The 22,944-nt window shown below is 44.3% G+C and overlaps 1 protein-coding gene across 4 annotated transcripts in view; it reads right to left on the bottom strand.

Annotated features, from left to right (window-relative positions):
- The window catches only part of LOC146042192 (uncharacterized), a 145,575-nt gene that overhangs the window by 70,611 nt on the left and 52,020 nt on the right, over positions 1-22,944 (bottom strand). Inside the window, exon 1 of one of the 4 annotated variants that reach the window (XM_083162117.1) lies at positions 4,487-5,097. The exons of the other annotated variants lie outside the window; for them this stretch is intronic. The gene's annotated coding sequence lies outside the window, so the exon portion shown is untranslated. Of the gene's footprint in view, positions 1-4,486; positions 5,098-22,944 lie in introns of those variants that run through there. 4 annotated transcript variants of the gene reach the window in all.

The raw sequence follows: 22,944 nt of genomic DNA, 5'->3' as shown, positions 1-22,944 counted from the left end.
ATGTCCGTGTGGTCTGAGGTTGCGGGTGCTGGTGGAGCACTCGGTCCTGCATTCGATGGTCTGCGACCATCGAATGATGGGGGAGGTTCCCTGAGATGGAGGAGGCGTATTCCATGAAAAATACACGTTCGGTCCGTTCGGCCAGCTTCTTACCGCGTACGGACGGAGTTGGCGATCCGTATGGAAGGCGGGGTTTTGCACGCACGGTCCTGGCCGCATAATCGGCTCCGACCGCACCGATCAGAATAAGGGCCTAAGTGAAATCCCACCCTGTGCAAGCCTGGGAATTGCATAGCATGGCTGCAAAAATTAGCTGGATCTGCGATTAGCTGCAAATCCTGGGGCTGGTTTCAGAAACACGGGGGACCCCTATGCTTTTTGTCCCCCGTATTTTTGGAACCAGGTCCCGCTCAATGAGCCCGGGGCTGGTTATGCTCAGGATGGGGGACTTCACGCCATTTTTATTTTATTTTAGCTTTTAAATATTTTATAAGACCAAACCATGCACAGATCTCCAGAACAAATATGGAAATGATGGTGCTTGACTGGTATGTCCCACGGGAATGATTTATCTCGTGATCAAGGAAAATAAACAAAAACAAAATCTTGTGTGATACCCCTTTCAGACATACGGCACAATCCCGGGACTAGGGTATGTCTGAAAGGCTCTACCTGGGATATTAGTCCTCTAAAATCCTGGGTCCTGCACACCTGCAATGGACCCGGGATTTTTAAAAACCTGGGTTTGAACCGGGTCTAAAACCCCGGGTAGTACAGTATGTCTGAAAGGGGTATAAGTGACACAAAATAAATAATAAATATATATCTATCGGTAGTGATATATCCCAGGAAAAAATTGTACCGAAACTCACACTCAAGTGAAGTGTTCAACGTATATAGCAGTTTCTTTATGGGTTCACCAGTGTGAATAATGACAAATCATATACCAAAATAAGAGCGATCTCTAGGTGCGTACCATACTCACTGTAATAACAGGAGTTTTAAAGCATATCAAGGTTTCTTTAACTGCTAGCATTCAAATGTCACCACATGCAGGTAAATAATCCCAATTGCCAAGGTCACTTCCTACCGTACTCACTGGAGGTGCAGGTTTAATACACACATAGCCGTTTCTTTTAGAGAGTTGGTCCCCTTTAAATCCACTTTAGCTGTATCCACACTTGTTTGAAGGTGTGTACAAGAAACAAAGAGTGGAGGGCCAGTCTCAGTAAAAAGTATTTAATAAAAAGTACAACTGTATGTGGCCCAATGGCCATAAGCCACAAATATAGAAAGTAAAAACAATGAAATAACTCACTTCTCATCCAACATGTTTCACCTTTCTCAAGGATAGAGAGATCTCAATGATCTGTGCATACAGTAGTCCTGTGAAATTCGCCTGTCAGACCCTGGTCAATTGTTTTTTGCGATTTTGGGTAATGTTTACCCAAAATCGCACCCTATTAAATTTGTGAGTTGTTTACTTTATAATCTGGAAAACATCCGTATGCGAATTGAAGTGTGATGAAAAATCGCCAGGTCAAAATTTGCGAATTTTGTGGCAAAAAGTGTGATTTTTACTGCAATTCACAACCTTTCAAATGTGTGATTTTCAGAAAATGTGCGAATTCAGCCATTTTTGACCAAAAATCGCACATGTCTGAAATATCACACCCTATTATTTTGCCCCAGGTGTGTACTGTAAGAAAAATTATAGTGGGAGGTGTTACATAGCTTTTGCATTCGACTCCATTATTAGATCTTTTTGAAGCTAACGTCCTGGCAAAAGTCAGATGTTAAATTGCTGTTTTGTGAACACCATAGTATGCAGTAATAAAATACGATATATATTGTGGCCAAATTGTAATTATTGATAATTCTACCTCTTTGTCGTTTTATGCACCATTGCATATGACAGCTTTGGGCTTGTTCAGCATTTGGACTTATCCATGGTAGGAATTTAGGAATGCTAAATGATGGTAAACTTATATTAGTGCACAGGAGCTTATTACTAAGTTATCCAGTACATAACCCTAGCTATATGTTGTTCACTATTATATATTACAGGTTGAGTATCCCTTATCCGAAATGCTCGGGACCACGAGCATTCCGGATAAGGGAAAATTCCGGTTTTTGGATTAATTTTTTTTTGCCATACTTACCTGCCCCTGGTGGGTCCCCGATGGTCCCTCGGCGTCCATGGAGTCCTCCGGCGTCCACGGCAGGCCACCAGCACCGTCTCCGGCGTCTCCAGCGGTCCCAGGAGTGCTTTGCGCAAGTTCCCAGGCGCGCCGGTGACGTCACCGGCGCGCGCGCGCACTCGCGCAAAGCACTCCTGGGACCGCTGGAGACGCCGGAGAGGATGCTGAAGGCATGGACGCCAGTGGACTTGGTAAGTATTAAAATAGGGTTAGGGGGGGGGGGGGGGGATTGAATTATTCCAAAAAAACACGTTTTTTGGAATAATTCGGATACGGGATGCCCGGATATGGGATACCCGACCTGTACCATTTATTTATATAGTGCTAGCATAGTATTCTGTTCCAGTTTACATTTGGTAACACAGTAACCAAATTAGACTGGGTAATAACACAGACAGAGTAAGAGGCCTGCAGGCAGGATTACAATCTACTTTGGAATCTACAAAAACATTCCGTTTTTGTAAATGCTGTATAAATAACTGCAACTCATGCGCAAAACAAGAAAAAACAAGAACATTTTTTCAACTCCCTTTTCTTTGCGGGTGATTTCCGCATACCTATATTATCTATTGTGTTACATTCAATAGACAAACCAGCTTCACATGTCCCATTAAGGCCTCTCACACATGGGGCCTGATTCAGGTTGGATTGCTAGGCAGTGTACATTCGCTGTCTAGCGAGCCCATAAAGCTTTGAGACTGCACTGGTTCACTGTGAATGGCAGTGACTTCACATTGGAAGCCCTTAAAAACCGGGTTCCACGCATGTGTAGTACAAGGCCCTGAATATGCCTCTGTGGCCTGCTGCAAAATCCCATAGAGACTGGGGGCCAGTGCATGAACTGCGCATTCCCTGGCCCCATAGCAGGGATCAAAACCAGCGGTAGGTAGCGGCCGTGACGGGGACCGGGACCAAAAGCACGTTGGTGGCAGAGGAGGAGCATCGTGGCAGCCCCCCTCCTCCACAGAGGTAGGAGCCACTGCTGGTTACAACCAGCCCTGCCCCACGGCCCCAAGACAGAATACTGTACATACTCAGAACCCAACAGATTTTCCCTAAAGTGGTCTCCATAAAAAGGTCTGATACATTAAATCTCCCCTGAGGCCAGTGTACATTACCACACAACCGCTCTATAGCTGCAGTCATTAAAGCAGATATCAGCAATGATAATGGGGGTATGTACAATGATTTACACCCTCGCGCAGCCTAACGCTAACCTCCCCTCACACAGCCTAACCCTCCCCATGCAGCCTAACCCTAACCTCCCCTCACACAGCCTAACCCTAGCCCTTCTTTATGCAGCCTAACCCTCTCCAGCAGCCTTACCCTAACCATACCTAACGCATGGTTAGGTAACCCTAACCCTAATTTCCCCTCCCGCAACCTAACCCACCCCTCTTGCAGCCTAACCCTAACCTCCCCTCTCATGGCCTAGCCCTAACCTTCCCTCACACAGCCTAACCCTAACCTCCATTAAATCAGCCTAACCCTAACCTCCCCTCCACACAACCTAACCCTATCCTCCTCAGGCCACCTAACCCTAACCTTCCCTACATGTAGCCTAACCCTAACCTTCCCTACACACAGCCTAACCCTAAACTCCCCTCATGCAGCCTATCAGCCTATCCTGCAGCCTAATATCCCCAGCCACAGCCTAACTCTAACCTCCCCTCATGCAGCCTAACCCACCCCTCCCGCAGCCTTGAAAGATAAAATTGGAGGCGCCAAACTGAGATTTTATCTTACTCTGACGTCCCTGCCTGAAATTATATGGCACACATGGCGGCACCCCTGGAATTATATTGCAAACTTTTCAGCAACCATGGATTGATACAGCAAATTTAGCAGCAAACCTGGAATTATTCAGCACACTTTGCAGTAAGATACTGTATATATATCGCGGATGAAATGGGCACTCACCAAGCTCAAAGTTTTCAAAGTAGATTTATTGCATGAGAACTGACATACAATCGACGTAACGTGACGTTTTGGTCTACCACAGACCATCATCAGGACTTTAAGCAGACTTGTAATAAATACCATCAGATAAGCAACCTAGCATCCAGCTAGAGAGAATACATCTGTAATGCCTCACCGGGTCAGCTTATAAACCCAATAGCAGGAAGTGACATCACCACCTCCTACAATTCCACTCAGAGTACCGTTAACACTGATATATCATAGTAGCCAACTTAAAATTACTTATATACCTAGTCATAAGTTATAACATCTAATCGGGTGCCAAAGGATGTAATGGACATAAAGGGAAAAACCTCTAAACTTACCAAACGCCACAACCGCCGGAACGGAAGTCTGCGATGCGTTCTACACGATCCAGCGGAAGCGACGCTTGCATTCTGGCAATCGGCTGTAAGGCGGAAACTTCAACTATTAAACCGTTATGTAAATACTAGTGACTAAACATATTTAACCAATACAATCTAGATAATAATAAAGTCAGAAGGCTAAATACATAATAGGATGGAATAAATACAAGATGATTTATGTGCATTATATTACGTCATGCGGTTCATCGATGCCGGTGGCCATATTGGAATGCGTTCCACTGGTACACAACTGGGGAGATATGTATAATATTAAGCTTAAAATAAGTGGAAAGGTATTATAAGCCAACCCAGGTGGCAACACTAATACTGGCATGTCTATATAATAAGTTGAAGAGTGTGTGTGCGTGCGTGTGTGTGTGTGTGTGCGTGTCTGTTGCATTGCGGACACACCGCGGCACTCAGAGCCACCAAATTCAGCAATAAGATACCTCTGGACCGGGTGGTGTGCAACTCGAAGCCGTTTTTGGGAAATTTCACTTAGAAATTTAAAAAACACCAAGTTTTCATTTGCCTTCATTGATGATCTGGGAAAAAGATTGACGATCTGGGAAACCATTGTCGAAGGAACAACTCCACACCTGATTTCATTGCTGTCATTGAGTATGAATGACACATTCTAACAGTATGGTGAAGGCTTTAAACAATTAGGAATAATTGAGGATATACATAGACCACACATCACACACACACGTACGCATTGTACACGCACACACACAGTACACCACATATGCACACACAGCACACAACACACACACATATACGTAGCGCACCTCACACACTTACACATTGGACAGATACACACAACAAAACACAAACATAACACACCACATGCAGTACAACACAAACCCATATGCACTACAACACACACCCAAAAACAGTACAACAAACACACAGAACACACACACTTAAACATTGTGCAGATACAGAAACACACAGAACACACACACTTAAGCATTGCCAAGATACGCACAGCACACTACACACATATATATATAGCGCACCTCTCATTTGGCAGATACAAATAACACAACACACACATAACACACCACTTACGGTACAACACACACCCACATTGACTACAACACACACCCAAAAACAGTACAATACACAGAACACACACACAAACATTGCACAGATACACACAGCACACCACACACACATACACATTTATACACATACACGCCTTACGCACTTACACATTGGGCAGATACACACAACACACACAAACACACATAACATACCTCTAACAGCACAACACACACCCACATTCACCACACACACCCAAAAACAATACAACACACAAAACACACACTTAAACACTGCACAGATACACAAAGGCACTACACACACATACACATGCTATATATACATAGCACACCTCACACACTTACGCATTGGACAGATACATACAACACAACACACACAACCACATACACTACAACACACACACACAAAAACAGTACAACACACACAAACACATAAAAATAATTCACTGTTTATTTAACAGTCTGTACCGGCAAATAAAACTGTACCTAATGTACCGTTTTTTTTTCTTACTTTTCCCATATCCATCTCTGTGCTCCCCAGCCAGTTGCACTGAGAAATCTTTGTCCTGGCCAATGCACCCGTTGATCAATGCAAAGTGGGTACACTGCACTCACCCTGTTAGTCAGATGGATGTTAGGCACTGCTCTGCCTTAAGGGTTTCCCAGACTCTTTTGGTTCATAGATAATGTTTGGTCGATGGGCATGAGCGCTGCATGTATGTGTTTGAATGTTATGAGTGTAAAAAGTTGAAGAATAAGACTGAGATGAAGATTTGTCACGTTATAGTGTACCATTTACTCAATAAATCGTGAAATAAATATGTGTACATAGAAGTATAATCAAGAAATGAAAGTAGGATTAAAAAATAAATTCTGATTCAAACTGATAATTTTTTGGATGGGGTGGGTTGCGAAACAAATCTATAGGTGGAGGGGGTATGGATATTGTGGACATAATTAGTGTTTGGTACACCTACAGGGGGTCCCCAGTTGATGAGAAATTTTCACTACAGTGTCACCGTAGGGGGATTTCCAATTAGGGTTCAGGTGGTCTTTTAGGGACCCCTTTACAATCCCGTTGGTCTCTTCTCCTGGAGCCTACGCTCTCCCTCAGTGATTGACTATCATTAAGGGAGACCATTACATGATAATGGCTCCTTACTTGGTATATCTAAACTAAGAGCTACCTACCTTAGAGCAACCCCAGACTACTCCTTGTGGCATATCAGGACCCACATCTCCTCCTAATGTGGGCTTCCTTCTGCCTCTCACAAACTACACATAGCTAGTGGCAAGTGCTCAATTAGTTTAGTAATACCATTCAGGTGCATGAGAGGAGGGGTAATACTGAGTAAGTAACAATACATGGTTTTAACTATCTACAAAGAATTGCTAACTTGGTAACATGGTATTTACAACAGTGATGCTGCTTTCAGACCGCAAAACTGGCTTTGACCAGGTATTTTTAAAATGTTTCTAAAAACGGGTCTGCCAGCTAAAACCCCTTTCACACCGCATGTCTTTAAATGGTGTTTTAGTGCAGTTTTTGTCCTTAAATGGTATTTCAATGCAGTTTTTGTTCCTTCACAAAAATGAACCCGTTTTAACCCGAAGAAAACAGTGGATGAAAAAAATGGGTCTGAAACAGGTAGGACCCTGCTTTACTACCGTTTAGAAATACCAGTTCAATAGAACCGTTAAATTCACTCTGCACCTTTCAGACTGCACAAATTACCATTTTAAATCGCAAAATAACGGGTATAAAATTGCAGTCTGAAAGGGGCGGAGGTGGCAAGGAAAGGTTCAGACCTTGACCTACTGTATGTTCAAGACTAGTGGTGCAGCGTCTCATGAAAATGGAAGCCTTCCTCCCTCTCTAGAAATTAATTAAATAAAGATCGTTAAAGCACAGGAACTAACTGTGCATTCAGATATCACAACTCCCCAAGCAGAATCCAAGTGTGTCCACAGTTTGCGATGTCAAGGTCTGACCCTACCAATATTGTACGGTAACTATACTTGGCTGGTGGGAAAATAATTCTGTTTTGGATATGTTGAGTAGGATTCAGTACTGAATCCCGGTGGTCGGGATCCCGGCGTTCAGAATCCCGACGCCGGAATCCCGACAGCCGAAATGCCGACAAGGGGGGGACGTGGATCGCCCCCCCTTGTGGGCTCGCTGCGCTCGCCACGCACGCCTAGCGGCCAATCAGGAGCCAAGAAAGTCGGCTCCTGATCGGCCAATAGAATTCATTCTGAGTAGAGGCGCAGAGGAGGAAGGATCTCTGCGCCTCTGACAGTCCGCAGCGGGGAGCTTGCCGGAGTCGCCGGCAGCTTGAAGAACCTGAAAGAAAACCTGGACTACGTCGGATCAAGCCTGAAGAACTTCCATGGAGGACCTGGGTGAGTTGGATTTCCTTCCACAGGTCCACCATGGATTTCTTCGGACCCCGGACCGGATGCCGACATGGAAATCGACATGCTGAAGAATGGCGACATGGATCCGGAACCAGGACAAGGCACCGGATCAAGACTCTGGGACCTACCTACGGGATCAAGATAGGTAAGTATCAGTATGTGTGTAATGTATGTATTAAAATTTTATTTTTCATGTGTCAGTGTGTATTTATTGATCTATTTTTTTTTACTGTGGAACTACAAGACCCAGCGGGCCCTTTAATGCCCCGCAGGCTGGGACTTGCGGTTCTCCAAGTCCCAGCTTGCGGGGGAGGCTTGCTGGGACTCATAGTTCCACAGTTTAAAACAATAGATTATTCATCTGTTTTTTTTTACACCAGTATCAGCGGTGGCCACCGAGATCAGCACCAGGCTTCAGCCTGGTCAGGTAAGTCCTGGAGGGGGTGGACCCCTTTATTGGGGGTGTCCCCACTCCCCCAGGGCCCCTGGCCAGGCTGACTGGTCAGAGGGTTAATGCTTTGGCTGGGGGGACTTGTATAAAAAGTCTCCCCCCGGCTGTGGCATTACCCTGCTGGCTGGTTTGGCCTGGGGCTGGTTCTTAAAATACAGGGGACCCCTAGTCATTTTGTCCCCCGTATTTTGGGAACCAGCCCCAGACCTGGAGCCTAGGGCTGGTTGTTAAAAATCGGGGAACCCCTTTTTGTAGGGTTCCCTGATTTTTTATTACCGGTCCCGGCTCCTTCAGCCTGGTGCTGGTTACAGCTGTGGGGGGATCCCACGCTGGTTTTTTTTTATTTATTTAATTTTCTATTTTTTTTACACCTTGCAGCCTGCACGGATCTGACTGATCCGTGCAGACTGCCTCCACTAATTCGTATTAGCGGCCGAATATATGGCCAGCTAATAAGAATTAGTACGACATCGGAGGGTTACAAAGCAGTCGTATATGACTGCTTTGTAAATCCCCCTCCAGAACACGACTTTGCATACGACTGAAACAGTTGTATGCAGTCGTAGGGAAAATACTAATACGAAAAACTAGGTTTCTCATATTAGTAAATTTCCCCCTAAGTCTCCATCCTCAATTGTGAGCTGTGGAGACATCCAGACATATATCTGGATCTCTTTCAAATTCCATGTTGACTTTCCAAGTTGACACTAAGTTTTTTTCTGTCTTTTTAAATCCTCAACTTTGTTAATTATTATAAACTTGTCCTCTAAGCATTGACCATTCTGAGGTTTTTGTTATAATGCTGAAACACAGAGATCAGCCATCAAAACATCTACTTAATGTAAGAAACTCTTTCCCTCCTTTTTTGAACCTGCTCCCCTCTTCTTTACCCTCTTTTGTTCCCAAAAGAGAACATTTTTCAATAGATACTCTATTAAATACTTTTTCAGATAATTTGGATGTTGAATATCTTTATCCTTTGAAAGGACACTTTCAATTAATTTCTCACTGTACTAGCTGTTTGGTATGTATATCTATACGATATCAATTGAAGATTTACAGTATCATGTTTGGACCTGTTATTAAATATTGGTATCCTTTACCACCCACAGTGTACGGTTTAACCCCTGATGAAGTCTGTTAGTCGAAACGCGTAGGGATTGGATCTATATTGTGTATTCTACCACCATTATGAGCGGAACAAACAGACACGGATATTAAGATTTTATGATTTTTTTTAAAATCTGGTGGCCCCTGTACACCTTGACAAAGGGGCTATCAGACCCCGAAACTTTGGTTCACATAAAGTTGATTTTTTGCCGCTGTCTGTTTGCATTATGAATGTCTGGTTATTTACTAAACGTAACTTTATATTTTGATATGGAAATCTGGCTGCCTTATTCTCTATCGCTACTTTGCAATCAATAAATAAATGACCAAAAATAAGATTTATAAGTGTATTTATGTATGGTGAATAATAATACTGCGTTAATGGCTTAAACATTTGTATGATAAAACAATATTACAGTTATCACATTTCAATACCAGCATCCAGCATCATCAATGTAAGCAATACATTAGTGTACATTCATTGTATTGGTGTGTGTGTGTGTGTGTGTGTGTGTGTGTGTGTGTACAGGGCTGGAGGTGTGGCTAGACAACAGCATGTGTGGTAACTATATTTATATCTGGTGTTGGCCATCTTGAGACCAGCTAACCATGGCATGCTGCATGGCATGCCTTCACAAGGACTATAGGCCAGTCTCCATCTTGAGTTGCATAATGAAATCATATAACTGACCTTAAAATGCAAAGCAATCTCACAACACATAATAACCAGCTATGATAACCTTCCACCATAAGTGTCCACCACGTTTCTAGGTGTGCGTAGATGTTCCCAACTTTGACAGTTCCTCCCTTTGACAGTGAAACAAACTGTCACATATCAATTTCAAAAAGCTGTCAAAATGTTAACGAAAAGAAGTTAGCGAAGTGGAGAACATGAGTGCATGGGTGTATGTTAAAGGGGAATGTATCATCATTCACTATATGGCTAATCCTAGATTATTAATAAATGGGGGAGCACATTTACTTGATGATACATATTGAGGATGTGTATGTGTGTGTATGTATTTATGTGGAGATAATGTTCCTGCCTAGGTTATGTGTTGAATTACCTACAACAAGATATACTGTCATATTTTGTGGACAACATAACAAAATAGTTTTACAGAACAATGTAAAGATTTCTTGAAAGAGTGGAGAACAGTCATTTCTCCTTGTGCGATAGGGGGATTAAAAACCTTGCTCTTGCATTGCAAGGACAAAAACTTTCCTACGCAATAAATTTTAGGAGTCTTACTAGCTACTGTCCTTCATTATAAAAAGTATCTATTTCTTTATACTTACAACCTTCTTCAAACCAGGAATGTAGTCAACTTCAAATATGTTACAGTTTAGCAATATATAGTTACCTTACAAATCTTACCTGGTTCATTGTAAAACCTGCTTACCTACCGCTCCTATTGTGTCATTTGACATCAACCGTCTCTTACCACTTGGGAAAAACATCAGTCTCTCTGGCTGTTTGGCTTCGCCTTACATTTAGATTCATCATATCGGAGACGTCCGAGGTCAGGATCATTACATGAACACTTACTGATCCCTTAAAAGGAGTTAACACAGCGGATAGATTAGACAATTTTACAATTTCATCAGACACTTTACGGTAACTTACCCCATTATGTACGAATGGTGGGTTTTGCTGTTTCCTTTTTTTTTTCAGACTAATTTCCCTTATTGGCTAAACATTTATTTTCCCTCTGTACTTGCTGTTTTACTGTACCACAGTTTTAAACAATTATTTATGCCTTTTTCTCACCTCGCATTGATGAGAGCAGACATATTTTTACTTCTGCAAACAAAAAGGGAAAGAAACTCGGGTGGGGTGCACTCTTAATATCTCAATCACAAAAGTTGCTCAATAAAGATATATTTTAGTTTAAAGTTTTTAGTGTGATTTTTATATTTGCTGAATGTTTAGATTAGTAACCAAAGTTACTGATTTGTTTTACAATTAATCTGTTCTGGCGATTTATTAACTATTTGCAGGATTTAGTCAAATTGGTATGCGCAAATATACATTTAATTATGAGAGCTGACCATCATATATCCTTAATGCCTTTAACCAAGAGGCAATGTCAGTGTAGTCTCAATTAATTTTGAGATAAGGATTATAATCATTGGTCAGCGTAACTCAAAATTTCAAAAAGGTAGAAAGATAATGATAACTTACACATACCAAAAATTATCATGATATTATTAACATATGTGCAGTTTTTTACTTTTTAATTACAAAAACTCCCTTGGCTGTCATTTGGTGCGATTGTTAATACGTTTTTCTCTGTGTTTTGAAATGGCAACAAATCAACTATGTGGCAGACCTGCTGCCACACATTGTAGCAAATTTGATGTTTTATGAACAAAGAGGTTAGCAGGTTAATTGCCCTAGCTGAGATAAGAATTGCTGTTGTAAGGCCCCCAAACATTAGGCCGACTTGTCCTAGGGACAAGTCGGTCCCAATTTACCTGCGAGCCGCCCGGCAGCTCCCCGGGAGGCTCACATACAATTTGGCACTTGATGTGCCATTTTTACATTGGATAAATCGCATGCGATTTATCCCGTGTAAAAAAAACCCCGGGGAGCTGCAGGGCGGTGAGCAGTAGTGGGGGCGGGCAGCGGCAGTAGTGGGGACGGGCAGCGGTGGTGGGGGCGGCCAGCGGCGGTAGTGGGGGCGGGCAGCGGTGGTGGGGGCGGCCAGCGGCGGTAGTGGGGACGGGCAGCGGTGGTGGGGGCGGCCAGCGGCGGTAGTGGGGGCGGGCAGCGGCGGCGGCGGTGGGGGGGGGGCGGTCAGCGGCAGCGGGCGGCGTTTGCGGTGAGCGCAGTGTACTTACACATAGCAGCAGCGGCGAGGACGGGACGCGCAGTGGCGGCTATTATATTTTTAAAATACTTGTCAAATGACCGGCCGCTCTCTGATTGGCTGAGAGCTCTCCGGCCAATCAGAGAGCGGCCGGTCATTTGACAAGTATTTTAAAAATATAATAGCCGCCACTGTGCGTCCCATCCCCGCCGCTGCTGCTATGTGTAAGTACACTGCGCTCACCGCACACGCCGCCTGTCCCCACCGCCGCTGGCCGCCCCCACCACCGCTGCCGCTGGCCGCCCCCACCACCGCTGCCGCTGGCCGCCCCCACTACTCCCCCGGTGTCTGTATGCATATGCCTGTCAGGTGGCAGGCATATGCATACAGGGAGGTCGGACGTGATCGTATGTACACACCGTCCGACCTCCCTGATCCGGTCCGATGCGCACGGGACCGCGCATCGGATCGGATCAAATGTCACATACCTACGATTTTGGGCCGATTTCATCCGATTATCGGCACAAAGTGCCGAAATCGGATGAAATCGGCCCAAAATCGCATAGTGTATGGGGGCCTTTAGAGTGCTGGTGGGCTTATAAGATACTGATTAGTGGTACACCTATGCCTCACAAATTGCCTTCAATGGCTCACACACACCCATACAATTTTTGGATGCAATAAAAACCAGAATCACTCAAAGTACACTAGTTCAATTCAAACACTCACCCCAGATATAATTAAGTAGGATTCACAAAGTCTAAGTCAAACCGTTCAGGAAGCCAAACTGCGCTTTTGTTTAGAACTCTGGCTTTAGTTATAATAAATAGAGATGATTATATTCACCTAATTGGATTGCCCTAAGTGCTAAAACACGCAGCGCTTCAGTATACAGCAGAGATATAGATTTTAAATACACTGACAGCCATGAATGTTTGTAAGACCTTGTGGCTTTACCACACGGGAAGAGGGGAGAACAAAATATGAGTGAAATAGCGGACCATTAATTAGATTGCCACAAATGTTGCCACTTCATCACTGTAATAATCAAAAATCAGAAGCACCAAAGCTACGTACAAGGGAGAAAAATAAAATGCCAAAATCATATAATAAATAAATTGAAGGACCGCTGCCCCGTGTCTGGAGCCAAGCCGACTAGCCGGCACAAAGATGCTCCACAGGGAGGGGGTCCCTCGTTACCAGTCCTGCTAGCGGTGAGGTCTCCTGGAGTCGCGAATGGGTACTTTCAAATTTCGTGCAGGAAGACGCTCAGGTGGTCACGTGTGCACACGTGACCGGGTCTGTGACGCGCGTTTCGCCGGAGCTTGATCACACAGGCAGCGTATTCTAGCTGCTCTGCTGTAGATCTTTATGCTAGTGCATAACAGCGTGTGAATCATCAGGTTCGGAACTGCCAATCACTCAATTCACACTCACACTTTTTTCTGGTCATTTTTGACCTATTCATTCTTGTGATCACCAAGCACCGCCTTCCTTTTGGCGAATCCATGACTATTATCAAGCAACAGCTTCCCTTCAGCTGTCTCTTGACTGTTAGCACAGCACCCTCTCTACAGCAAGAACGCTAAGTCTCCTGTCAGTGGGAACTCTTGAAGAACCTGTCTAACACTCCCGGGCCCCACCAGCACAATCTCAACCAGTTATTGCCTCTTTCGGCGAATCTTTAACTATCCAATAGCTGAACTGTTAATGGGCGCTCAACAGTTGCGCCGACCCAAATCGCAACAGCACAGTGGTTGTGCTTTGTGGTTTGACAGTTAAGAACTATGTGGATCTATTTTTTTTTTTTTTGTGGATTAATCGCTATTTAACAATGCCTCTTTCGGCAAATCTTTAGTAGTTTGATCCTTCTCTATCCACCTATAGTTCTTGACTCACCCGTCGTATCATCATACACCCTAAAGAATCAAAGCCCCCCGCAGCACATCGTCATAACCCATGGGCTAAGATCTTGGGTCCCTATCCACCACGCACGGAATTTCCCCACCAATGACCCTGCACTCACACAACTGAAGTAACCACTCAAAATAAGCAAATATATTCTGTAAAGAAAATATTTCCCAGAATGGCAGTTTTGTCACTGACTGTTACACCAGTATAACTAACAATGTGGGAATTTAATCAATACTGTCTGAATTGCTTGACTTGAACCAACAAAAGAATAATACTGTTATATTAATAGAAGTCCTACTTAATAGCATAAATTAATATACCGCTCAATAGTACTGTAATTAATACATCCCACCGTTGGGCCTACACCTGTGCAGTGTACGTAAAGCAACCACGTGCAAGCACCTGCGCCCATCATGCAACTGTGTCCACAGGCTTCCGAATGAGACAGACATTTATGCACATGCATCAGAGTCCCGCCTTCTCTTACACAATGTATCTTTGCCATGTTATACAGGCACTTCACCTTACTGTATGGGCCCCAAACAATGCCACTTGGCAGTGTCTCTGCCTGCTCCTTTGTGACTATCACTGCGATTGCATCATTTATGTGGGCTCGCACAATTTTCTTAATTATTCAAGCAATCCAAACAGTACACTCTTTTTATAAGGCTTGTGGTTAACGAGGATAGAACAATTGAACTTAACACATCTACAATATCTGGTTATTGTAAATATCTCAAATTCACAGGGGAAAACAAATGCAATTTCACACTTATCAATTTATAATCCGCTTCTGCGACAATTATACAATGTGCGTTTATTAAAATTCAAACTGCTTATAAAACTATTCAAATTATTTGCAAAATACAATCCAACTTGAATTAGCCTTTGCTAACCATACAGTATATCTGATTATACTCCCAAAGCTGGAATGCCCATGTGGACGTTGACTAGCTGCATAATCTCTCCAACAGCACAACATGTAAACAAGAAGCGTTTACCTCTCCCTCATTATATTTTCCTACCATAACATGTTTATTTAAAGAAATAATCGTTGAAATATGTATGCCTTCATTCCCATTATTCTTTATAGCATTTCAATAGGGAGTATATATATATATATATATATATATATATATATATATATATATATATATATAAGGAACTGGGAAAGGCAGCACTCCTGTGTATAGGTTACTGTCTCCGGTGCCTTCCAAAAGATAACCCCCTTTGCAGAGGTTACGTATACAGAGGTAGAACGCCGCGCTGAAGCTGACGCTCACTGATGGGCGCGTCAGCTTCAGCGCGGCGTTCTGTGGGAGTCTGCTCACTTGGTGGAGGGTAGATATAAGGTATGTTTTCACTGTTTTTTTGGTTGTCCTGATGACGATGTGAATACATCGAAAACGTTTGACTAAACTGTTTGCGTTCGTGTCATTCATTCCACTTCGAGTGCCGCCGCCGTCTACCTCTATATATATATATATATATATATATATATATATATATATATATATATGTGACAAATGCTGGTATCCGGCACTCCCAATAGCAAGCAGCAATTGCCCCCGGTGCCTTCCAAAGGAGGGTATGTAGAGTTGGTCACGGCTGCTGGCGGCACTCCAAAGGGGGACTGGACAACACACAGAAATGAAACTGGAGCCGTGCACAGTTTGGTCTAACAGTTTCGGAAGATTTAATTCCTTCGTCAGAGAATGAAGGAATTAAATTTAACAGGTTCTCTGACGAAGGAATTAAATCTTCCGAAACTGTTAGACCAAACTGTGCACGGCTCCAGTTTCATTTCTGTGTGTTGTCCAGTCCCCCTTTGGAGTGCCGCCAGCAGCCGTGACCAACTATATATATATATATATATATATATATATATATATATATATATATATATATATATATATATATATATCTTATATATTTGGCTACATCTGTTACTCAAAGTGTGTGAGTGTGTGTATAACAGGAGGGACACATTGCTCTGTTTCTGGACTTCTCCCTTAATTAATGATTGCCAGCACCTGTGTTGAAGCACCATTCTAATCAATTAATAACATGTGTGAAACAGGTGATGGCAATCATACATTATGAGGGAAGTCCAGAAACAGAGCAATGTGTCCCTCCTGGAGAGGGTCATGTTGGGAGGTATGTGACTGACTCACATGACAGAGAACCAGCCCAGTGAGCCCACAGTGCCAGACATCCTCTGCCTCCCCATGTTGCCCATCAAAGACACTGCACCAGGTGAGCGCCCCCCGACGCCCCACCCACGATTCGCACCCTCCTGTGACCCCCCTCCCGCGATTCGCGGCACCCGACCCCTCCCGCGATTCGCGGCAAAACACACACCCCCCCACGACCCCCCCTCCCGCGATTCGCGGCACCCCGCCCTGTGACCCCCCTCCCGCGATTCGCGGCAACCCCTGCGACCCACCCTTCCCGCGGTTCGCGGCAACCCCCGCGCCCTCCCTCCTGTGATTCACGGCGACCCCCCTGCCCCCGCGAACCCCCCTCCTGCAATTCGCTGCAACCCCTCGCGCCCCCCCTCCCGTGATTCGCGGCACCCACCCCCCAACGCCCGCGAACCCCCCCTCCCGCAATTCACGGCACCCCACGCGACCCCCCCTCCCGCAATTCGCAACCCCCCCTTGCGCGATTCACGCCCCACTCCTGCGCTTTGCGGACCCCGCCCCCTCCCGAGATTCACCGACACCTGCACCCCGCTCCCGCAATTCTGCCCCCTCCCTCGATTCACGGCACCCCCCGCACCCCTCCCACAATTCATGGCACCCCTGCTCCCCTCTTTAGTCCTCCGTATGCCCACACACCCCTATCACTACCCAGCTTCCTGCTCTCCTGAACCATAACTTCCACCACTGGGGAGTCGCTGACCCTGTGTTGCCCACATACCCCTATCATGCCTCATAGCCCAGCCTCCTGCTCTCATGCACCCTAACTCCCACCCAGTAGGAAGAGACACTGACTCAGGGTCACCATCCTATACTCCTGTACTGCCACGCTGGACCCTCACCCACTGGCAGAAGCTGCACTGTGTCTCCCACCCTCCTCTTTAGTCCCCCTTATGCCCACACACCCCTATCACTACCCAGCCTCCTGTTTTCCTGTGTTGTGACCTCCGCCAGTGGGGAGCCGCTGACTCAAAAACACCCTACTATACTATTGCACACACACACACACACACACACACAAATGTCACTGTACCATCCACACTATCAGTGTACATCTTACTCTGTAACTGCTTTTTAATTAAACAAAACAATACACACCCCCTTCCACATCATATGCTCTCTATTTAACACATTTCACCTATAACTCAAGTTGCAATACAGGCATCTTTCATACAATTCTAACCATATTTCTCACAATGCAAACGTTCAGAAATTAAGGGGGCGCAGCCCCTTACGACGGTGTGAAGAGCGCCCGTAGGGCGCGATGAATCACCTAGTATATATATATATATATATATATATATATATATATGTATCAAATAGTAAAACCAGCGCTGAGTGTAGGAATTGGAAAATCCAGTGAATGTTCCTTTAGCTGAGTAGAAGGAATATATTAGCCAAGACCAACATCCTTATGTGTGCGGACTGCAGCAACCTTCAGAAACAAATCCTCAAGGATCCAATGAGGTAGAAATCTGGGCAAAAACAAAGAGGAAAGTGCGCTTCATGGTGCATTAAAAAGAGTTTTTAATGAATAACAAATGTTGGACAAAGGGGAGCAGGGCATTTGCTCGTACCAGAATTAAAACAGGGTGGACTGGATACCACGTGACATGACATATATCAACCAGGCTAGGCAGCTGGGCAATCCTGGTCCCAAAGAACCGAGTACCTCAAAAGCGCCCCCCGCTGGGTTGCGGGCAGACGTCTGAAGGAGAGCGGGATCGGGCGGAGAGTCCACAGGAGCAGCAAGCCAGTGAGTATAATCTCACAGCTTTTTAAAGTACTTAATTTTTTAATGTCAAGAAGACTAAAATTTTATGAAATTCTACATGGTTGTTAATACCGCACTAGACAAATTGAACACCACGTCTACCGTCCCCTTCTTGGCTGCCGCCAAGAGAAGCTGGCAAAAGTCAGAGATGACTACAATGCACCATTGTGTATATCGATGGTTGCAAGGCGGAGCAGTCCCCCAACGGAATACCAGGGCGCCGCGTAGGCACTGGCGCAATCAGCCGGTTCTCAGCTCCCGTGACACCAGTACCTCTGCGAGCGAAGGGGAGCAACCCCAGCAGCAGAGACAGGGACGACAAAGGACCCAGATCCCTTTAGCCGTGGGCACCAGGGCCAGGGATGCCGACACCATCAGAAGCGATCGAGACAAGGTGGCCAGGGTGAAAGGGAGAGGAAGGCGGCAGCCAAGAAGGGGACGGTAGACGTGGTGTTCAATTTGTCTAGTGCGGTATTAACACCAGCCGAAAAATCGGTGCTAAACAAAGGCCTGAATTTCGTGCCAACGGTTACCCACAATGATTTTACCTGGAAGATTGACAACTACCGCCTACAAAGAAAAGTCCGTCTCCGAGAACATTTTGATAAAAACAAATCCCCCCAATTGAATCCCTCCCCTGAAGATAAGGTGCTGCAACGCCTAAAACCACCCAGCACCTTCGACCCCTTGTCCAATAATCCCTCCCTTAAAACCTTTGCTAGGATACTGGAAAATAGCAGCAAGGCTGTTCCAGGAACCAAGATTCAAAACCTAAGCAAAGAAGAACATAAAGCATTGTCCAATCTGAGTAAACGGACGGACATAATTGTGCGTTCTGCAGACAAAGGAGGGGGCGGTGGTGGTAATGGACCTGTCTGTGTACAAAGAAGAATGTGAACGTTTATTGTCCGATGGTTCTACATGTGAACTCCTCGCCTCTGACCCTACGGAACAACACCGGCAGGAATTAGAATCCATCCTGGACATTGCCATTCAAGGCCATTTAACTTCACCTGAAGTCAAAAAAAGCCTGCTGAGACAACACCCTATAATGCCGGTATTCTACATAATTTCAAAGCTTCACAAGAATCCACAGAGACCCCCTGGCAGGCCGATCATCTCTGCCAGGGGTTCTCTGTGTGAGCCAGTGGCAAGATATGTAGATGCCTTTCTGCAAAGCTGTGTGCAGAATACTAGCACATATCTCAAAGACACCACCTCTTTGCTGGTAAAATTGCAGGAGCTGGGAGAAATCCCCACTAATACATTGCTGGTGGGGATAGATGTTACCAGCTTATACACATGCATCCCCCATGAGCAGGGGCTGCGAGCGGTTGGAGAGCTCATGGCGCACAGTACCCACTATAATGGCCCTAGTCCAAACTTTGTGTTACAACTTCTAAAATTTACCTTAACTCATAACATCTTCATGTATGACAAAAAATACTATAATCAGTTGTCGGGGTGTGCCATGGGTTCTCCTTCCGCTCCAGTGTATGCAAATGCATACATGTTCCAGGTCGAGAGTGAAATGTTTTTGAGTAATGAGATGTTTGTACAACATGCATTATTTTATTACAGATACATAGACGACCTGATCTTGCTCTGGTCGGGGTCACAAGAGGACCTGGTCAGGCTGCTGGAGCAGCACAACAGCACCAGCAGTCCGGTTAAGCTAACTTATACCATTAGTCCCACCCAACTGGACTTCCTTGATGTCCGTATCACCAAAAATGGCAATAAGATTAGTACCCAGCTTTACACCAAGCCCACTGACCACAACATGATGTTGCAATATCAAAGCTTTCATCCCCGGGCCACTACGGCCAGTTTACCCTACTCACAATTTATACGAGTGTGTAGGGTGAACAGTGACAAGTCAGTGAGAGATTCCCAATTAGAAGGTATGGTACACAAATTTCTAGAGAGGGGGTATCCCTACCAACTATTGCAGGAGGCCAAACAAAAGGCCATTAACATCTCCCGTCAGGAATTGCTTAAAGCTAAAGCCCAAAAACCTAGTACCAACACAGGGACCTTCACATGGGTAAAGCACTTTACAGAAAAAAGCCCCGGAATAGTGAAGCAAGCCAAAAACATGTGGTCCATTGTCGCCACAGATCCTTATATCCCCAGCCTTAATAACATCCGGCTACAGACAGGGTACGTGAGAGGTAGAAGTATAGGGGACAGGATTGTGAAGACAGACATCTCCACTTTACAGAGTAAACCTACTCACTTCCTATCCCGCAAAGGGGGCAGCTACAGGTGCACTGGCTGTGTAACCTGTAGCTGCATGACTTCTGGTACATCTTTCCATCATCCCCACACGGGCAAGGTATATAACATCAAACCTGTGCTAACGTGTATGTCAAAATATGTCGTTTATTTGTTGACATGCCCGTGTGGATTGAACTATGTCGGTAAAACCATTTGCACAATTAAGGAGCGCATGGCAAACCACAGGACGGCCATTCGCGCAGCTTTAGAGAAGGGCCACAGTGAGCAAACAGTGGCCAGACATTTTCTGGAGGCCAGGCATGGGGTGGCTAATCTATGGTTCCAGTTAATTGACCAGGCACCCGAGTCCCTGAGAGGGGGGACAGAGGGAAGAACCTCCTTCAAATTGAGAGTAGGTGGATCCATACATTGGGGACCCTAAAACCTGGAGGTCTTAACGAAACTCTGAATTTAGGTAGCTTCTTGTAGGAGCATGACAGGAGACACTAATACTCCTTATCATAATACATTTTTGAAGGGGGTCATATTATATTGCATCATGTATAATAGCAGTGTTGAAGGATCTGCAGATGTTGTTTATTATTAGTAGGATTGTCTGGTATGTCCACGATTAATCCCTGAACGGCATAGATATTACAAAAGAAATACTAAGATCTATACCAGGCTTGTCCAACCTGCGGCCCTCCAGATGTGCTAAAACTACACATCCCAGCATGCATTGCCATCATTCTAGCATTCCCTAATAGCCAAATTGTGGCAAGGCATGCTGGTATGTGTAGTTTTAGCACATCTGGAGGGCCGCAGGTTGGACAAGCCTGATCTATACAATAGTATTAACACCATTATATATGGATTATATGGTGCCACACTGCCATCTGGTGGCTGCTCAATTGTAACAAGCCCAGGGAAAGTGCACTCGTTTTTTTTACACAAAGATTCTTTTATTAAGTGTTGTTTTGTAATGTATTCACTGTCATTAGAGCACTGTTTAATATTGTATAACATTGATGACAAGCACTTAGCACTTTATCAGTATTTTAAAGTATTGGCATTATTTCACTTTTCCCTAGTGTGGCCTCCTCCACTGCCAGGACGGACGGGTCACTTCCGGGAGATCCCGGAAGTTGTCAGAAGTAGTCCCAGATGGAGGAGGAAGCTACATGGCGGGTCCTCTATATGTAAGTTCATTTTTTTCTGTACACTGTTGTTGCACGTTTGACTGTCTTCTGGTCCTGACGAAGGGTTAACTCCCGAAACGCCGTTGACCACCTAGAAGCTAATAAATCACTTTTGCTTTCACAAGTCCCGGAGTGACGCCTCTATTTTGGAAAGTATATATATATATATATATATATATATATATATATATATATATATATATATATATATATATATATATTAGGGCGGAGTGAAAAAATTGAAATTGAGAAATTCAAAATCGGCTAGTGTGGGAAAGTTGTGACTTGACCTGAATAAGAAACGTGCAAAAGCTTTTTGATTTGAGTCAACATCTTCTGTTCTGGCAAGAGGCCTGAAGTTTCACTTTTTTGGTGAAAATGATGAAAACTATGAAGATGCTCCGATCTAGTTAAAATTATGTCACAATGTCTTAGAGTGGTTCATTAATATACTTTAGCTTAGTAAAAGAGAGTACAAGCTTGTCCTAGTGCAAAGTGACTGACTTTGGTGGGAGAAAAAAATCCTGATGAATGACCCATTTTCATGGTCACAATTGTGAATATTGTGTGTTTTCTCCTGAACGTGTTTATAATAGAAGAAGCACAAATACTCTAAATGGAATTTCAGTGACACTGTGTGAAATATAACACTGCATAATGGCCCTTATTCAGACCTGATCACAGTACAAATTTGTTCTCAAAATGGGCAAAACAAATGCTGCATTGCAGGTGGGGCTGATGTAACGTGCTGAGAGAGTTAAATTTGGGTGGGGTGTGTTGGAACTGAAATCTAAATTGCAGTGTAAAAATAATGCAGCCGGTATTTACCTTTCATAGAAACAAAATAACTCACACAAATCTAAAGGTGGCCATACATCTACAGATCGATTGTCAGATTGGGCCGGTTGGAACAAACACCTGGTAATATCTGAATGACAGTTTTTGGCAGAATTCCAGCATTTCAAAGCAAATGGTCAACTGTCATTTGCTCTCATCCATTACCAGGATTTTGTTCCAACCAGACAATCGGACAATAAATCTGTAGATGTATGGCCACCTTAACTCCCTCTGCACATGTTACATCTGCCCCACATGCCACTGCATTACAGCATATAATTATGTCAAAGATAAGCCAATATATTAATAGTTAAATACGTTAAAGTGCATTATGCTGTTATTAGTGTAATAAGTATTGCTGATCAATCCTGCCTAGAAATGAACACAGTGATTGGCATATATGTACTGCTGG

This window comes from Crinia signifera, chromosome 19, assembly GCF_055691185.1.
Source record: "Crinia signifera chromosome 19, ASM5569118v1, whole genome shotgun sequence".
Lineage (NCBI taxonomy): Eukaryota > Metazoa > Chordata > Amphibia > Anura > Myobatrachidae > Crinia > Crinia signifera.
The sequence above is the reverse complement of the archived record's forward strand: the minus strand, read 5'-3'. Positions and strand labels throughout refer to the sequence as shown.